Source organism: Halichoerus grypus, chromosome 3 (genome assembly GCF_964656455.1).
Source record: "Halichoerus grypus chromosome 3, mHalGry1.hap1.1, whole genome shotgun sequence".
NCBI classification, from domain to species: Eukaryota; Metazoa; Chordata; class Mammalia; order Carnivora; family Phocidae; genus Halichoerus; species Halichoerus grypus.
This window is the reverse complement of record NC_135714.1, coordinates 6,957,384-6,972,999: the sequence shown is the minus strand read 5'-3', so window position 1 is coordinate 6,972,999 and position 15,616 is coordinate 6,957,384. Positions and strand designations below refer to the sequence as shown.

Here is a 15,616-nt window from a genome sequence, read left to right as displayed (position 1 = left end):
ATAAATGGACATTGGATAATCTGGCAGAAAGGTTATGATTATTCAAGGCTGCTCTTGGCTTTTTTACAGCATGGACAAAAGGCCATCAGCCAAACTGGACACTCATGAACTAAAGACAGTGCCTGAGAACTTTCAACTAGTTAAAAACAAGTGCTCACCTTATGCAGATGCATCATCCCCTGTAGGGACAATAACAGGTGTGCCACCCTGAGGATATCACTTTATACACTGAGTGTGAATACAAGGGAGCCATTCATATCTGGCTGCACAAATCCTCTGCATCTTCTGGTGGATGAGTGGGTTCAGGTTTCCTCCATGGTCTTTGACAGGTGGTTTCAACACCTATGGACCCACATTCTCTGAGTAACCAGCCCAAGTGGAAAAGAAAACCCACAGATCAGAGAGATTGTCACCTGAGTGCTCTACCCTTTAAGATATTAAACTTAGTACTAAAAGGAGCCCCCTTGGAAGGAGTATCTCATGACAGTATAATGAAGACCAGAGATCTGAGATTCCAGATGTACAAGCCTTGGAGGGAAGATTGGAGAGGCTCAGGATCCCAAATACACACTTCCCATTCAATCAACATCCTGTGGACTTGCCTGGTGATTTGTCATAGCTAAAGCCTCCTCAGCATCCAGAAAATAAGAAACCCCACTTGGCCAATCTCAAGTACTCTAGATGGGAAAGACCCCAGTTCTGACACATAAGGAGAATTAGGCAAAGGACATCCTAGGCTGTGACATGGGGCACTGGCAGGATGAGGATCACACAAAAACTCATAGACTCCTGTGGGAAAGTCAACCCCAAATAGCCTTGGGTGCCTTCACCTTGGTCCATTCAGCACAATGTATAAACTACTGGGACCCATGGTTAGACACTGCAGTGAGGGCAGTAGGACAAGCATTTCAGACACACCTCACTAGGGCTTCTGAGTCAGTCCTGGGGTTTCAAATAAGACAGTGCTTCCCAGCCTGGGCTTTAGTAGAATTCACAGGGCTAAGAAAAATGACAGGATGGTATGTAAACCCTTCCCTCCACAGAAAGACCATAAATTATCTTCAAGAGAGAAGGAAATATTTCTTAGAAGGTCTAGAATAAGAAGGATCATTTACCAAATTCAGAAGTACCAATTTTAGATCATATTCTTCCCTAAGTGATAATGAATTGCATGTGTACTATTAGAAAAGCAGTAACTGGTGTTAAAATATTCACACATGAATGGTAGCAAACTTCAGTGACTAATCCACTGCAATGTGGAAAAGAGGTATTTAGGTTTCTCCCAGATTAGTTCTTGGAAAACTTGTTACATTCAAATCAAATTGAATTTTAGATAATATAGCATTATATTCTCAGAGGGAAATAAATGATATTTGGACACAAAGCAAAACCACCTATAGAACCCAACAAAAGCAAATCAGAATAATTCTAGTAATCAGAATTCTAAGATATTTGATTCTGGTAGACATTACTGAGAGGCAAGATAGAGACAAATCTGAATGAGATGAAGGGTCTAAGGATCTCTTCTCAGGAGAGGAAAAAAGACACCATCACAAGATGGAGGTCAGAGACTTCAGCTATAGAGTTGAAACAGCCTTGCTGCAGTTGGACTGATGCATACCTTTCCTACTGAAAGGAAAAACCTAGGAACACTAAAGGCCATGTCCTCAGTCACCACTTGAAATTTTGAATCTCTGAAAATTGTTAAGCGTTTAAAAAAATGTTGGCAATAGTGAATGAGTCTCCACTCAAAGCAGAAGGTAAATGGACTTTTAATCAAGGATTCTTGTATCAGACCTGAAATCCCACAGGAGGTGTCTGAGCATCGAGAGGAGAGTAGAATTTTGTGGGAATGGTATTTTTATAACCCCTTGGTTGTCACTGCCCTGAATGACTGCAGAAGAAATGCAGAGGTAATTCTTTCTGGAGACAGAATATTTTCATTTTTACTCACCTCCCCACTGGAGAAGGTGGTTCAGGACCTCCCAGCATTCCTACCTGGTGTCTTCTCCAGGGCACTAGGCAGGTGATTTAAGCACCCATGGACCTTGCTACTCTTAGGCAGTTCGTTTGCACATTCGGAGGTCAGGATAGAAACTTCAGAATGAGTAGCAGATACAAGTGAGAAGTCCCATTTTATATGTCCTACTGTAGGAATATTACCTTGGAGATACCAGTCAATAACGTATATTTTGTATATTCAGATAAGAAATCAGGCTAATTTATCAAATAGTGAGAAGGAAAAGTACACTTCAGGATCAATGTCTATTGTGAGGACTAAGAAAAACAAATATCCAGTGTTGCATTCCTGACCTAGCCACTCCTGAAACACAGCCAACCCTAGGAAGAATAGGAAACCCTGAAACATACATTGCTTTCACCTAAGAGATATGGGGTAAGGCTTTCAGCTAGAATAATTCCATGACACAGCTATTTACTTCCAGAAAAGATAGCACAGGGATAGAGGTAGGGGGGTAAACTGCCCAATTAGGAAAGGTGAGGAGTGGCAAGTAGTACCCATTGTGAGAGTGTTGTCAGAGGCTAGGAGCCTACAGAACTATATATCACAAGAACTTCCACAGGAAATGTCCCTGCTTTACACTCCCTCATTTGTCCTTTACCTGCCCCCTCATCCCAACAAGCAAAGTCAGCGCTGGTTCTATTAAGAAGACACCTGTGTCTTCTAGGCAGTCCCTAGGCAATCCTAGCAGGCTCTCAACATAAGACCACCAGGTCAAAGGGGAAGTTACTTTGTCAAAGGTAGTATCTGCCAGTGGCCCAGCCCTGCACACAGAATGGACATCCCGGGCAAGGAACCTCAGCCTTTCACCACCTCCAAAGGGAACCCATGGCATAGAAGTCTGCACACCTGTGACATGAGCTCCATGGGTGTGGGTTCCTGGGGAAGATCTAGTTTTGACCTGGACCCGTGATAAATATTGTCCATGTAATAGACATTGAGAATTTAATGGCATTAAATTTAATGGATCTTCAACCCTTCCCTCCACAAACAGAACATAAATAGATCATATTCAAGAGGGAGATCTTAAAAACTCAAGGGAGAACCATGTACAAAAATTAAAATTTTAAGTCATTCTCTAAGTGGCAGGAATATAGTAAAGTATGCACCATCAGGAATGCAGTAATGGACATATTAAAGCATCCACACATGAATGGAAACCTAAAACATCAGCATCCATTCCACTACCATATAAGAAACAAACATAATGTGTTTTTCTGGGAAAATATTATAGATTTCTCCCACAATGTTTAGGCTTGAATTTTAGATAACCAGTGTTCTGTTTGTGAATGAAAAAGAATGATACTTGGAAAGACAAAGCAAAACCACCCATAAAATACAATGAAAGAAAATTCATCTCAGGTTATTGGAATTCTAAGGTTCTGAATTCTAAGGTACTTAATTCTGGCAGACATTACTGAGAGGCAAAGATGGGAACGAGGCTAACAGGATGAGGGGTGTATAAGGAATCTCTTCTCAGAAGAGGGAAAAGGCATCACAAGAAGATTGAGGTCGGAGATCTTGGCTATGGAATCAGAATAGCCTTGCTTTCAAGACCCAAGTACCTTTCCTAGAGAAAGGAAAACCCAGGAGTATTGCCATTCTTCTGAAATCTGGGCATTTCTACAGAGACTGTCCCTTGTGATACATCCTTTAGATCTTTTTAGCACAGCAAGGAGGTATTTTAGTTCAAAGGACACACTGACTAAAATTGGAGAATTGTGGGAAGTAGGACAAAGTTATAGAAATAGACCTTTATTTTGGCCCTCTTTAGGGCAGTTGATGTATAGTCATCAGACTCAGGGTCAGGCACTACGGGAAGCTCAGAGAAAAGGAGTCCCATGCAGAAGTCCACTGGGGAATAAGCCAACATAGCCCTGTCATACCTCCCTATAGGCATGCCTATTTATTCAATGTGTCACTCTAGGCTACGATGCCTGGATTTCAGGTTAAAGAATAGATGCCTCATTTCTTCTTCCTTGGTGACTGCTGTACTTGAAAGAGGTTGCTTCACAAGGGGAAAGGGCGGGGCAGGGTGGGGCGAGGGTTGGGGAGTGTTGTCCACAGTCATTGTAACCTGCCTCTTACAAGGAAGAAGCTCAAAAACATACAGCAATTCATGGGCACCAACTTAGACTACCCATATAAAATTCTTTTGATCCTATTTGAGGGGATCACATCAATAATAGAGTACAGGGAAGGTGTAACCAGAGTTGTGAACGCATCTATGTCAAAATGAACAGTAAAACATATGGTGTATCCCCAGTACTAATATCTTGCTGTAGAAGTGAAGTTAGCATGAATTCCTCAATTCAACAATCTTAAGATGGGGAGAAAAGGAGAAAACTCTGAAGTCACATTGGAGTATGTTCTGAATGGTTATAATGGAAGTTAGCCACACCAGAGGTACTTTTTCAAACTAGAGGATTGCCTCTGATGACATACATCAGGTAATATACACAGTTAAATACTGAGAGCCCACCTGTGGACCCATGGGATTAGCCAGGACTAGCTGATATCTTGCTTACCTATTCCGAGAAAGAATTAACTTTCCATCTTGAGTGCTTCAAAATATTGATATCAATAGAATCAAGGAATAGAATCTGAAGATCAGACATCACTAATCTTTACACAGGAGAACCTCAGAGTAGGCAGAACATACTGATATACTCAGCAGTCAACAGAGACAACAGCTTTATTCAAGTTGACCCTGGGGTCCCCTATAAATGTAGTTACAGGATTATAGGCTCCTCCCTCAGGTCATCTACTCAGGGAGCACAGGGCAGAGGCAAACATCCTTCATTTTTACTTCAGTGGAAGATTGTGGTTCTTACATGAAAGAAATTGGTGTCTTTACAAATTCTGTTTAAAAAAAAAATGCTGTCTTCTACAAAAAGGCAATTTATTCTCTCCTCATCTGCATTATATTCTTGAAAATGGGAAGAGGGGGAGTGCCATGAGCTATCTAACCAAAGAATTACAAGAACATACTACCCACCAGGATCTAAAAGAATCAATTTCTCCTTATCCTACCACTTGGAGTCCTCTAATGAAACAATGGTGAGTTCACCAGGGAATCTTCAACAATAAAGAGCAGGTAGAGAGAAAACAGTTAAGAGCAGCTACATCAACAGGACAAGAAAAAAGGGATTTATGAGTAGTGCTAACTTGCCATTATATGAGTGGTTGAGGTCCCAATGAAGTGCTCCTTCACCAACTTAATATGGCAGAAAGAGAACTCAAGTCTCTTGGGGTTTTACTTTGAGAAGAGCTATAGCAGAATGTAGCACCTTCCTGAGTGGCACACCTAATTATCTGGGAAGAGCCGATGGCACATGCCAGCAAATGGACAAAGGTTAGATTATGATGCTAACACCAGTAACTAAAGGGCTAATGGGACTAACAAGCAGAGCTACAACATTTCACCTAGACCTTTGTTTGCTTTTCATTATCCTTGACTCTCCCACCTTGGGAAGGGTTTGAGGCTTGCTCTCCCATCTCCTTGTTGACTACCTTAAATAAACCCTTCCCTTGCTGCACATCCAGTGATTGGCTTTGCTGCACATCAGGTAGACAGAGTTGGGTTCAGTTACACGACCTATAGACCCATGGGTTTGAACAAGACAGAAGGGTATCCTCTTAATGCTCAGAATAGAGGTCTCTAAGCACATGAATCTCCTGATGCTCAGTGAAAGAAGATACAGTAACAACCAGCTCTGTTAGTCTAACAGGGATCTTCCCACAATTAACTCCCCTGATTAAGATGAGTGAGGCTATTTGGGGAGAACCACCCTCACAACTCCTGTCTGACTTTTTCCATCTTTAAGTGATGTATAATCTGTGTGCCCTCTACAGGTGGGTTTTCCACCATAAAAACTGACAGACCTTTGTGTCCAGTAATGAACATCAGCGGTGTGAGTATCTCAGGCATCCTCCTAGAGCTGTGGGTTAGGGACATGAGGGCAATAGGAATGGCTCCTACTCTCACATCTTCATGAAGGACCCACAGCCTTTCACAGCCAGCCACCTCAACTTTGGACAGAAGAGACACAGGAGCTCCTATGTTCTGACAATCTTTAGAGAGAAAGATGGGTGTGGTCACAACCTTCCAGTTAATTTTGACTTTAAGACTTTCTTCTGCCTATACAAGAAAGGACTAACTTGCCATACCAAATGTGACACATCAAGGTGACCAGTCACTAGCCAGACCAAGGTACAAGAGAGAAGTGATGAGGAAGACAAAACAGCCAGAATGAAAATAGTCTGAATGTGTTTCCATCCTTGGATAAGTAATGCACTGCCAGCAAAAAAAAAGAAAAAGAAAGAAAGAAAGAAAGAAAACTGAATCACCTTTCTTTGAGCCAACACGGACTCCATTCATTGGAGCTAGGACATGTCAAAACTTCATCACAACAGCCTGTCATTGAAGATGCAGACTTGGCTCTTTTCTCCAAGGAAGTAGTATTGAATGTACACAAGGATGCAATTATGAGCTCAGGAGTCTGATTCCAGAGGACTAAGCAACTTGACCCCCCCCCCGACCTTAGCAGAACTGTCAAGGCTGAATTGATCTGGCCCCCTCTTTCAGGATAGTCATGACACAGAGCATCCCAGACTCACAATGGACTAATCCCTGAGGATTAAGTAGACCCTCACTCCATTGGTTGAATTCTCACCCACTTTACTATCAGAATAACTAAGATACAGGAGTCCTCAGACCTCCCAGCCTACCCAGTGAGGTCCTGGCTTCTACAGACACTGGTTGGTCAGCAGAGCTGCCAGGACAAATAAAACGCTTCACCCTGACAACAGCAAGATTGGGAGTGGTGGGGTTGGTGGGGGAAGACCTAGCACTGTTCATTTTCTTATTACAGCACCCCCTCAGGACTTTTGATCCAATCTTCATAGAAGATCACTGTCAGGAATAAGCCAGAAATGAACTAATGCCCAGAAAGTATGACCTAGAGCAATCTTTCCTGTGCAGAACTGATCAGTCTCTGATCAGTTGGGGGTAAAAGGTCAGTTATTCCCAGCAGTGGGTCACTGTGACATTGATGGTTATAGAATGCTGTCCCTGTCTCCCAGATGGGCCCTGGCTGCCCGGAGAGGGTACAGTGTTGCTCTTGATAAGCACTGTCCCCCACCTCTCTGGACATTTATATTGCTATTGGTCATACCAAAGGCACTCAGAAAAACTACAGGGGGCATCTAGGTCTAATCTTCTAATATTTAGGGTCTCTGTTTCCTCCCAGGAAAATTGATGGAACAGTCCCTACAAATCACATCATTTGATAATATCCAGGTACTGTATATTTTGACATTCAACCCAGGTGGACCTCAGACAACTGAAATAGTTCAGTTGAGCCTCTCCACCAATATATATGCTCAGGTATGAGAATCACCATAGAAACCCATGGGACAAGGTCAGTGACCCAAAAGGTGCAATATTTAAAAAAACAAAAAACCCACAAAAACACAACTTAGGGGGCACTTGGGTGGCTCAGTTGGTTAAGCATCTGACTCAATTTCAGCTCAGGTCATGATCTCAGGGTTGTGAGATTGAGCCCCACATTAGGCTCCACACAGGGCATGGAGCCTGCTTAAGATTCTCTCTTTCCCTCTAAAATAAACAGGTAACATATACAATGAAGAGTATTAAGCAAAGATCAAGAAAATATATGTGTAGTTCATATTCTGAAGACATAAGAACTAATATTAGCCAAAGTGAGAATATAACATCATAAAACATGGCTATTCAGCATATAATACAGTACAATATAAAAACACATGGAATAAATATAGTCAACATGGCTAAAGATCAGACAAGGAAACTCTTCCAGAGGCATCAGGAAATTACAAAGTCTAAAATGTAAAGGGCAAAAGGGCCAGAATTTATTCATTTTATTCCCTTAAACATCTCACATCTCAGGGGACCCTTATATAGCACACTATAAAAAGTAGGTACAGGATGTTGAGGCATTTGGGTTCAGGGTCCTCTCCAAGACCCTGAACATGGGGTTCGAATACCTGACCCTACTGTGCATAGCTCATCCAACTAATTTGGTTAGTGAAAACATGATAATAGCAGTAGGTTAACACTTTTTTGTATTATATATTCAGAAAATTATCTCCTTCAATATAAGATCTGTATTGGCTGAATGGCAGATTTTGATCCAGAGTCCGTGGAGAACTTAGGACATTAATTTAATTGGCATTGGGGAATAAAAGACCTAGAATATCCACTGTTGAAATCCTTATCTATTCATTCCTGAAGCATGCTAGACTACTCACAGGATAGGCAGTCACTAAAATCTATTTTCTCTTACTGGCAAACTTTCATTCCAGAAGTGTTGTGAGATTAAGGCTTTCAGATGGAGTCATTTCACCATGGAAACTATCAACTTTTACAGGAGGAAAGATAATGACAAATGACCTGTCGTAAGGACCTATTGTATGACTCGTTCGGAGGCTAGAACACCACAGACCTGGATTCTGGTTCATAGGAGAATATCCACCACGGATTTCTCCTTGTTGAGCAATTCCCTAATTTCACCTTCAACCAACTCATTAAGATCAGCAAAGAAAGTCGGTGCTGTTCCATAAACGTGGCACACCCATGTTGAGACCTCCAGACAACCACATTTGAGGATCCTAGGATCTCCACCTAAGAAAATCAGGGCAGAGAGGAAAATGTTTTCCCTCTCTGTCTGGGAACTACCAGAGGCTCAGCCCTGCACACAGCATGGACAACTTAGGCCCTGAACCTCGGCCTTCACCACCCCAAAGGGTGGTCAAGGCACAGAGGGCTGACCTGTGTCTGAGAACTATAGATGTGGAAACATGGAGAAGACCAGGGTGATCCAGGCCCATAATAAGTATAACTGACATCCAGTGAAACTTCCGTAAGGGTATAGTAGAGTGACTCCATCCCAAAAAGAGTACATACTACAAAATTTCACCAGTATCATCCTGAATACTGTGGCTTTGGAATGACTCCCATATGGATGGATGCAAGGAGCAAGAATGGGCAGACAAAGGTCAGAGGATGGTGAGGCCATGTGGAACATGGGCCACAATGGTGAGAATCAACACCTGGCACAGTTGTAGACAATGTCAAAGCCAAACATGCTTGGCAACAGCTTCTATCTGGCCAGCACAGGGTCTGCCCAATCCTGGGTTAGGTCTACCAGTGACTGCAAACTGAAGAGTTTCAAACAAATACTTCCTCCTAATTCATTCTAGTTAATGGATGAGTTGGAGAACCAGGTTAGCTCCTTTGAATTCATGGAAGCCAAAGAAAGGGGAATGTTGGAGAGAGTAAGTTCTCACCAAAAACATCATTTGGTGAAATTCAAATGACATGTAGGAAGTTCTAGGAGCTCAAAGGAGAAAAGGATGCAAGAAAATGTTTTTTAGGTCATACTTGCCCCTAAGCAATATATAGAGATGTAGCAATTGAATGCAATAATTGACACATATACTGGAAATCTAAACTCTTTTGTCACATTCCAATGAGGAATGAGAGTTGTAGATTTCTTCAAAAATATCTAAAACAACTCATGACAGGTAGAAGATCTGACATATGGGGTAAATATAATTTTAGATCTTTTCTAGTTTAAAATTTTTATTCAAATTCAGTTTAGTTAACATAGTGTATTACTAATTGCAGGGTAGAATTTAGTGGTTCATCAGTTGTATATAACACCCAGTGCTCATTACATCAAGTGCCTTCTTAATGCCCATCACGCAGTTACCCCATCCCTCTACCTACCTCCCCTCCAGCAACCTCAGTTTCCTATAGTTAAGAGTCTCTTATGGTTTGCCTACCTCTTATTTTTCCTTCCCAAAACAGATGAACATAGGGGAAGGGAAGGAAAATTATTTTAGATTCTTAAACCCTTTTCTTGTTTGTGATAAGAGGAATATGAGATTTAAAAAGACAAATCATACTTTGAATATAAGGAGATAGTTATTCTCTAGTTTTTACATTTTTGGCATTTAGTTTAGGCAGGCATTGGAGACTAGGATGGGGACAAGTCTGAATAGGATCTGGAAGGGCATAGAGAAGCTCTTTTCTGGAGTGCCAGGAAGTCTCCATCACAGGAAGATGCAATAGGGAGAAACCTGATGTATTAGGCACTGAGCCTATCCCTCACCTGCTGAAAGGGAAGCCCAGGACATTGTCATTCTACTGAAATAAACTGGACTGCTCCCTTGCCACTCTCTCAACCTCAGTCCCTTGTTTCCATGCAGAGACACGTCTCAGCCACTCAGGGGCATTTGTGATTCACAAGAGGGAGATAAACAGTTGGTGGGCAAATGACCAGGCTCTTTCCCCAGTAGGGACATCCTGATATCCATTCTACATGCTCCTCAGAGTATCCCAGTGGGGCCAACAGAGCCTAAAAGTGTCCAGCTCAATGCTGTGCCCATCCCTGACTGTCCATCCATCCCACTCACATGCAACATTTGCTCCTCTGTGCTCTGGGATAACTTCCAAACACAGTGCCGGCCCCAAGTCCAAGGCTCAGATTCTGATTTCAGGGATCCATACTAGAACACTCAGGTTTCACTTCCATTTTGTCATTGGCAATACTCAAAAACAAGATGCAGAGTTACTTTTGTCAGGAACATAAAATTGGGGCCTATCTTCTTAAGTGCCTTAGGTTAGATAGATATGGTAATATCAAGAAACTTTGTTCAGATTTCAAAATTTTTCATCAGTGCCTGAGACACAACATCCAAATCATACACAATATAGGATGTACAATGTCTATAGGAATATTAATCCATAATTGCAAATCTCCTACAAAAACCCTTCTAGAGGTTCGAGGCCTCTTCGCTTTCTTTATACTGATAACTTCAACCGAGGAAAATACCAATCTTATGCAAATTCTTCCAGATAATGAAGATGGAACCATTTCACAATTGTTTGAGGAGACCGCATCCATTGGAACATTTTCAGGTTTGAAGCATAACTCAGTAATATGCAAAAGCAACCTTACCCCCCAACCCTTTTGTAAGTTTCCACTTCAACTTGAAGCTCAGCATATTCAAAGATCAGATGACACACTTAGTCTACACTAGCCTTGTCCACCGCTACCCACTACCTCTCTAGGAGTAGACAACTCTTATACCTGAGCCCATGCTTTCAAAGATGAAAATTTTTATTGGTCAGATTACTCCAGGTCCCACACCTGGGCAGTGAATAACATACACATAGTGAAACCTACATCTTACTGCTCATCCCATTGCTTCCTAGGTAAAATTAGTGATTGTGAGTGCAGGAGATCTCTAGACACAGTTTGGGAGGGGTCATGCAAGTAAAGCCTCCTCCAGAAGAAACAAACCTGAAAGAGACTCCGGACTTCCCACTGAAGGCCATGTGGCCTTCAAGAAAATGTCCAGGTAACGGCCTACAGCAGACTGCCCCTTACGAGAGGTTGAGAATATGAACATCAACAATTGCTTTCTTCCCTTGGTGACAACTTGCCTTCCTTCCTAGGTATTATGCTCAAGGATATGAACTCCATGGATTCCTTGAAGTACATGAAATATTCAGACTTGGAAAACATTAAAGATAATGCTTTAAAAATCAAATGCTTACTCAGCAGAATAAAAAAAAAAAAAAACTGATGCCAATACTGACAAACAAAAGCAGAGGTGAACCTACATAGAATATACTTCTACCTTTTGATATTGGATTCTGAGGTCGATAAAGTCAGGATAATCAACACAAAAATAAAGTCCACTTTACCCAGCTGACTGCACTGACAGGAGCAATAATCAAATGGAATAGTGTCTTTACTGCCTATATTGAAGACTTAGTCTTATACCTCTTTTCTCTGAGGAAGAAAATTTTGGACTAGAAATAAGGAGATATTCATATTCAGAAATCTACTCCTATGCATCTAGTAATAACTCAAACTTTCTAAGGAAAACTTAGAGGCTAAGAGAGTAGCATATCTTCTCCAAGCATAGATAGATGAAGAACCCCTTAGTTTCACAATGGGCTCATCCCTGAGGGCACAATAGACTCATACCATGGGCACCTTACCAGTTTTACCACCAGAAAACCAGAACTTCATGAGAGTGTTTCTGAGCTGGCCAGTGAGGTCCCTGCTTCATACCAGATTGACGGCCAGCAGAGCTGTCTGGAAACCTTGAACCACCTTCACCAGAAACAGTGAGTCCTATCTGAAGTGAAGCCCAAGGCATTATCTTTTTTCACCTTCGGACATCAATCCCTGAAACATGCTTTGCAGAGAAGTATCATAAAACAAACCCAAAAAGGTCTTCCAGGTACTAGCAACAGTAGCTTCCTCAACAGAATCCCATGGTTCATGCTTACTAGATGGAGTCTGAAACCTAGCAGGGTAACATTGTGGGGGCTGAATTGGATTCAGAATCCAGGCCATGTCTCCAGATGGTCCTAGATGCCAGAGCAGAAAATACTGCTGCTGACCAAGAGGAACACAGTCCTCAGCCTGAAGCAATTATGTTGCTGGTGGTGCCAAAATATCATAAAGTTAATGGACATCTGGCTGCAATTTTCCCACATTCAACCTGCACTTCCTCTTGTACTTTCCAGGAGGTACACCTTACTGACACTTTACCAGTCTAAGAGCAACAACCAGCGAGCAAATAGATTTACACTGAACCCATATAGTCAATTTCCTGTGGACATTTCCCAGGTAAGTCTGAGCTAAAATCTCTTCCAGGGCATCAGAAAAGTAAAAAGTCTCACTGGACCATCTCAAATGCTCTGCAGTGAAGAAGACTCACAGGGTCACTTAACACAATGTCAGATGAGGTAAAGGGAGTCCTGGACTGTGCCATTAGGGGCTGGAAGGATGGGAATCATATACCCAAAGAACCCTGTGGGAAAAGTTAAAGCAAAACAGCCTAGAAGTCTTCTCCTTGGTCAGTCAGTGTCTAATACAAACTTGCACTTCAGGTGAGACTCTGCATGGCACACAGCTAGCTTCCTTCTGATTCTGTGCTGGGAGTTCTAATGGGAGGGCAGCCTCCTGGGTCAGGTTTCACCAGAATTCATGTGGCTGAAGGAGAAGGCGAAACATGGAACAAACAAACCCTTACCTCCACAAAAAGAGCTTAAATTGCACACACTCAAGTGAGAATTCAACAGGTCTTGAAACTCAGACAACAACAAAAGTATAGCTTTAAAAAAACTAGGTGGTAATTTTACATTATTCTCCCTTCTTTTCCCTTCTAAACCATTACTGATGTGGTGAAGCATGTAGTAATAAAATGCATTTATATGTTAAAATATTCACAAAGGAATAGGCATCTAAAAGCAATGTTCCACTCCAATGTAGGAAAGAGCTATTGCAAATTTCTATTACACTTTTTCTTGATATTTCCTATCATTTTCATGACAACTTAAATATTTAAGTAAATGTTTCTTAAAGTATTATCTTACTTGACAGGAGACTTTTGTAACTAAAACTTGAGAACCACAGGAAAAGAACAAGATGAACATCCCCTACACCTGTGTGGGTAAGCCATGAGCCCTTTCTCCAGGGTGGAGCTATTCTCAGGCTACCTCTGAGCCCCATTCCACTCCATCTGTGGGGTTGGTGTCTGAAGACGATACAACTTGGAACACATGAAAACAAGGGCTCCAGAGAGACCAACAGGGACCCATCCCTGATCTGGTTTTCCAGATCCAGAACAATCTTCTTTCAATTATGGAGGCGTTTTCCACCTCCAGAACAATCTTCTTTCAATTATGAGTCAGGGCCTACACAAGAGAAGACTCATTTTCCATCCTGATTGTGACATAACATCAAGGTGAGCAGCACCACAATAGGATCAAGGAATAAGACAAGTGATGACAAAGACGAAGAGCTACATGAAGTACTCTAAACAGGCTCCTTTCTTTCTCTGGGAAACTCTCTCTCCTATTCTGAATTACAACCTTGATGGATAAAGTATTCTTGGCTGCAGAGTCTTCCCATTCAGCACATTGAATAGATCATGCCACTGTCTTCTGGCTTGCCAAGTTTCTGTGGAGAGATCTGCTGCTAGCCTTATGGGTCCTTCCCTTGCAAGTTAAGGACTTCCTTCATCTTGCCTTTAGGATTTTTTCTTTAGTACTCTATTTTGCAAATTTAACTATAATAGGTCTTGGTGTTGGAATGCTTTTGTTGACTTTGATGGGAGTTCTCTGTGCCTCCTGGATCTGGATGTCTGTTTCCTTTCCCAGATTAGGGAGGTTTTCAGCTATTATTTCCTCAACTAAACCTCTGTCTCCTTCTCTATCTCCTTCTGGTACTCCTAGGATATGAATGTTATTACGTTAGATGAAGTCATTGAGTTCCCTAAATCTACTCTAATAATCCATCATTTTTATTTTGGTCAGCTTCATTATTTTCTGTAATTTTATCTTCTATATCATTTATTCATTCCTCTGCTTCTTCCATCCTTGTGGTCATTACATCCAGTTTCAAATCGCAGATGTTGCATTTTCCATTTCTGCCTGATTGGGTTTTTTTAAAGCTCTTATCTCTGCAGTAAGGGTCTCCCTGAAGTCTTCCATACTTTTTCCTTAAGACCAGGGAGTGTCCTTTTGATTGTTGCTTTAAATTCTCCATCAGGCATATTACTTATATCTGTTTCAATTAGATCTCTGGCCATGACCTTTTCTTGTTCTTTTGGGATGAATTCCTCCATCTTGGCATTTTGTCTAGCTCATTCCTGGGTAATGTTTAGCTGCCAGCAAAGGCAATGTGCAAAACTGAAGCTTCTTGATAGGAAACAAGGAGTCCACTGAGTGGAGTATAACATGTCAAGATTCTTTTTGTTAAAGATTTATTTGACAGAGAGAGACACAGTGAGAGAGGGAACACAAGCAGGGGGAGTGGGAGAGGGAGACACAGGCTTCCTGCTGAGCAGGGAGCCTGATGTGGGACTCGATCCCAGGACCCTGGGATCATGACCTGAGCTGAAGGCAGATGCTTAACGACTGAGCCACCCAGGTGCCCACATGCCAAGATTTTTAGTCACAAATGCCCACCATTTAAAGTTCAAACAGAATTATAGCTCTCTTCTCTAAGGCATGAGGAAGAATTCCAAGTATACACCAAGAGGCAATTACAAGCTCAAATCTGTTCCCAATTCATAAGCAACTTGAACTCCCTCAGCAAAATTATCTAGACTGAATTAATCTGGCTCCATCTGTAGGGGGAGTCCTAGCTTTGCGCAGTGGCAGTATCGTAGCCAATGAGGTTTATCTGAGGCGCGATTATTGCTAATTGTAGGGGGAGTCCTGACACAGGACACTTTAGACTGGAAGTGGTCTCATCCCTGAGAACCAAGTAAACTTAGTCCAGTGGTTGAATTCTCGCCAACTTTACTTAAAGTTCTTCACTAAGTCAGAGGAATGAAGGTGTGTGAGTCTGACTCAGATGTCCAGTGAGGTCCCTGTTTTGCACATGCTTGTTGGTCAGCAGGGCTGCCAGAAGAACCAAACTATTTGCCCTGCACACTAAAACAAGTTCTTTATGAAAAACAGCTCTTTATGAAAACTGCAGTTCTAGCATTATTTTCCTTTTATAGCCATACCCAGGGCCT

The 15,616-nt window shown here is 41.9% G+C and overlaps 1 pseudogene; it reads left to right on the top strand.

Annotated features, from left to right (window-relative positions):
* The first annotated feature begins 15,236 nt into the window (after nucleotides 1–15,236).
* LOC118547198 (U4 spliceosomal RNA) lies at nucleotides 15,237–15,405 on the top strand (annotated as a pseudogene).
* The last annotated feature ends 211 nt before the right edge of the window (nucleotides 15,406–15,616 follow it).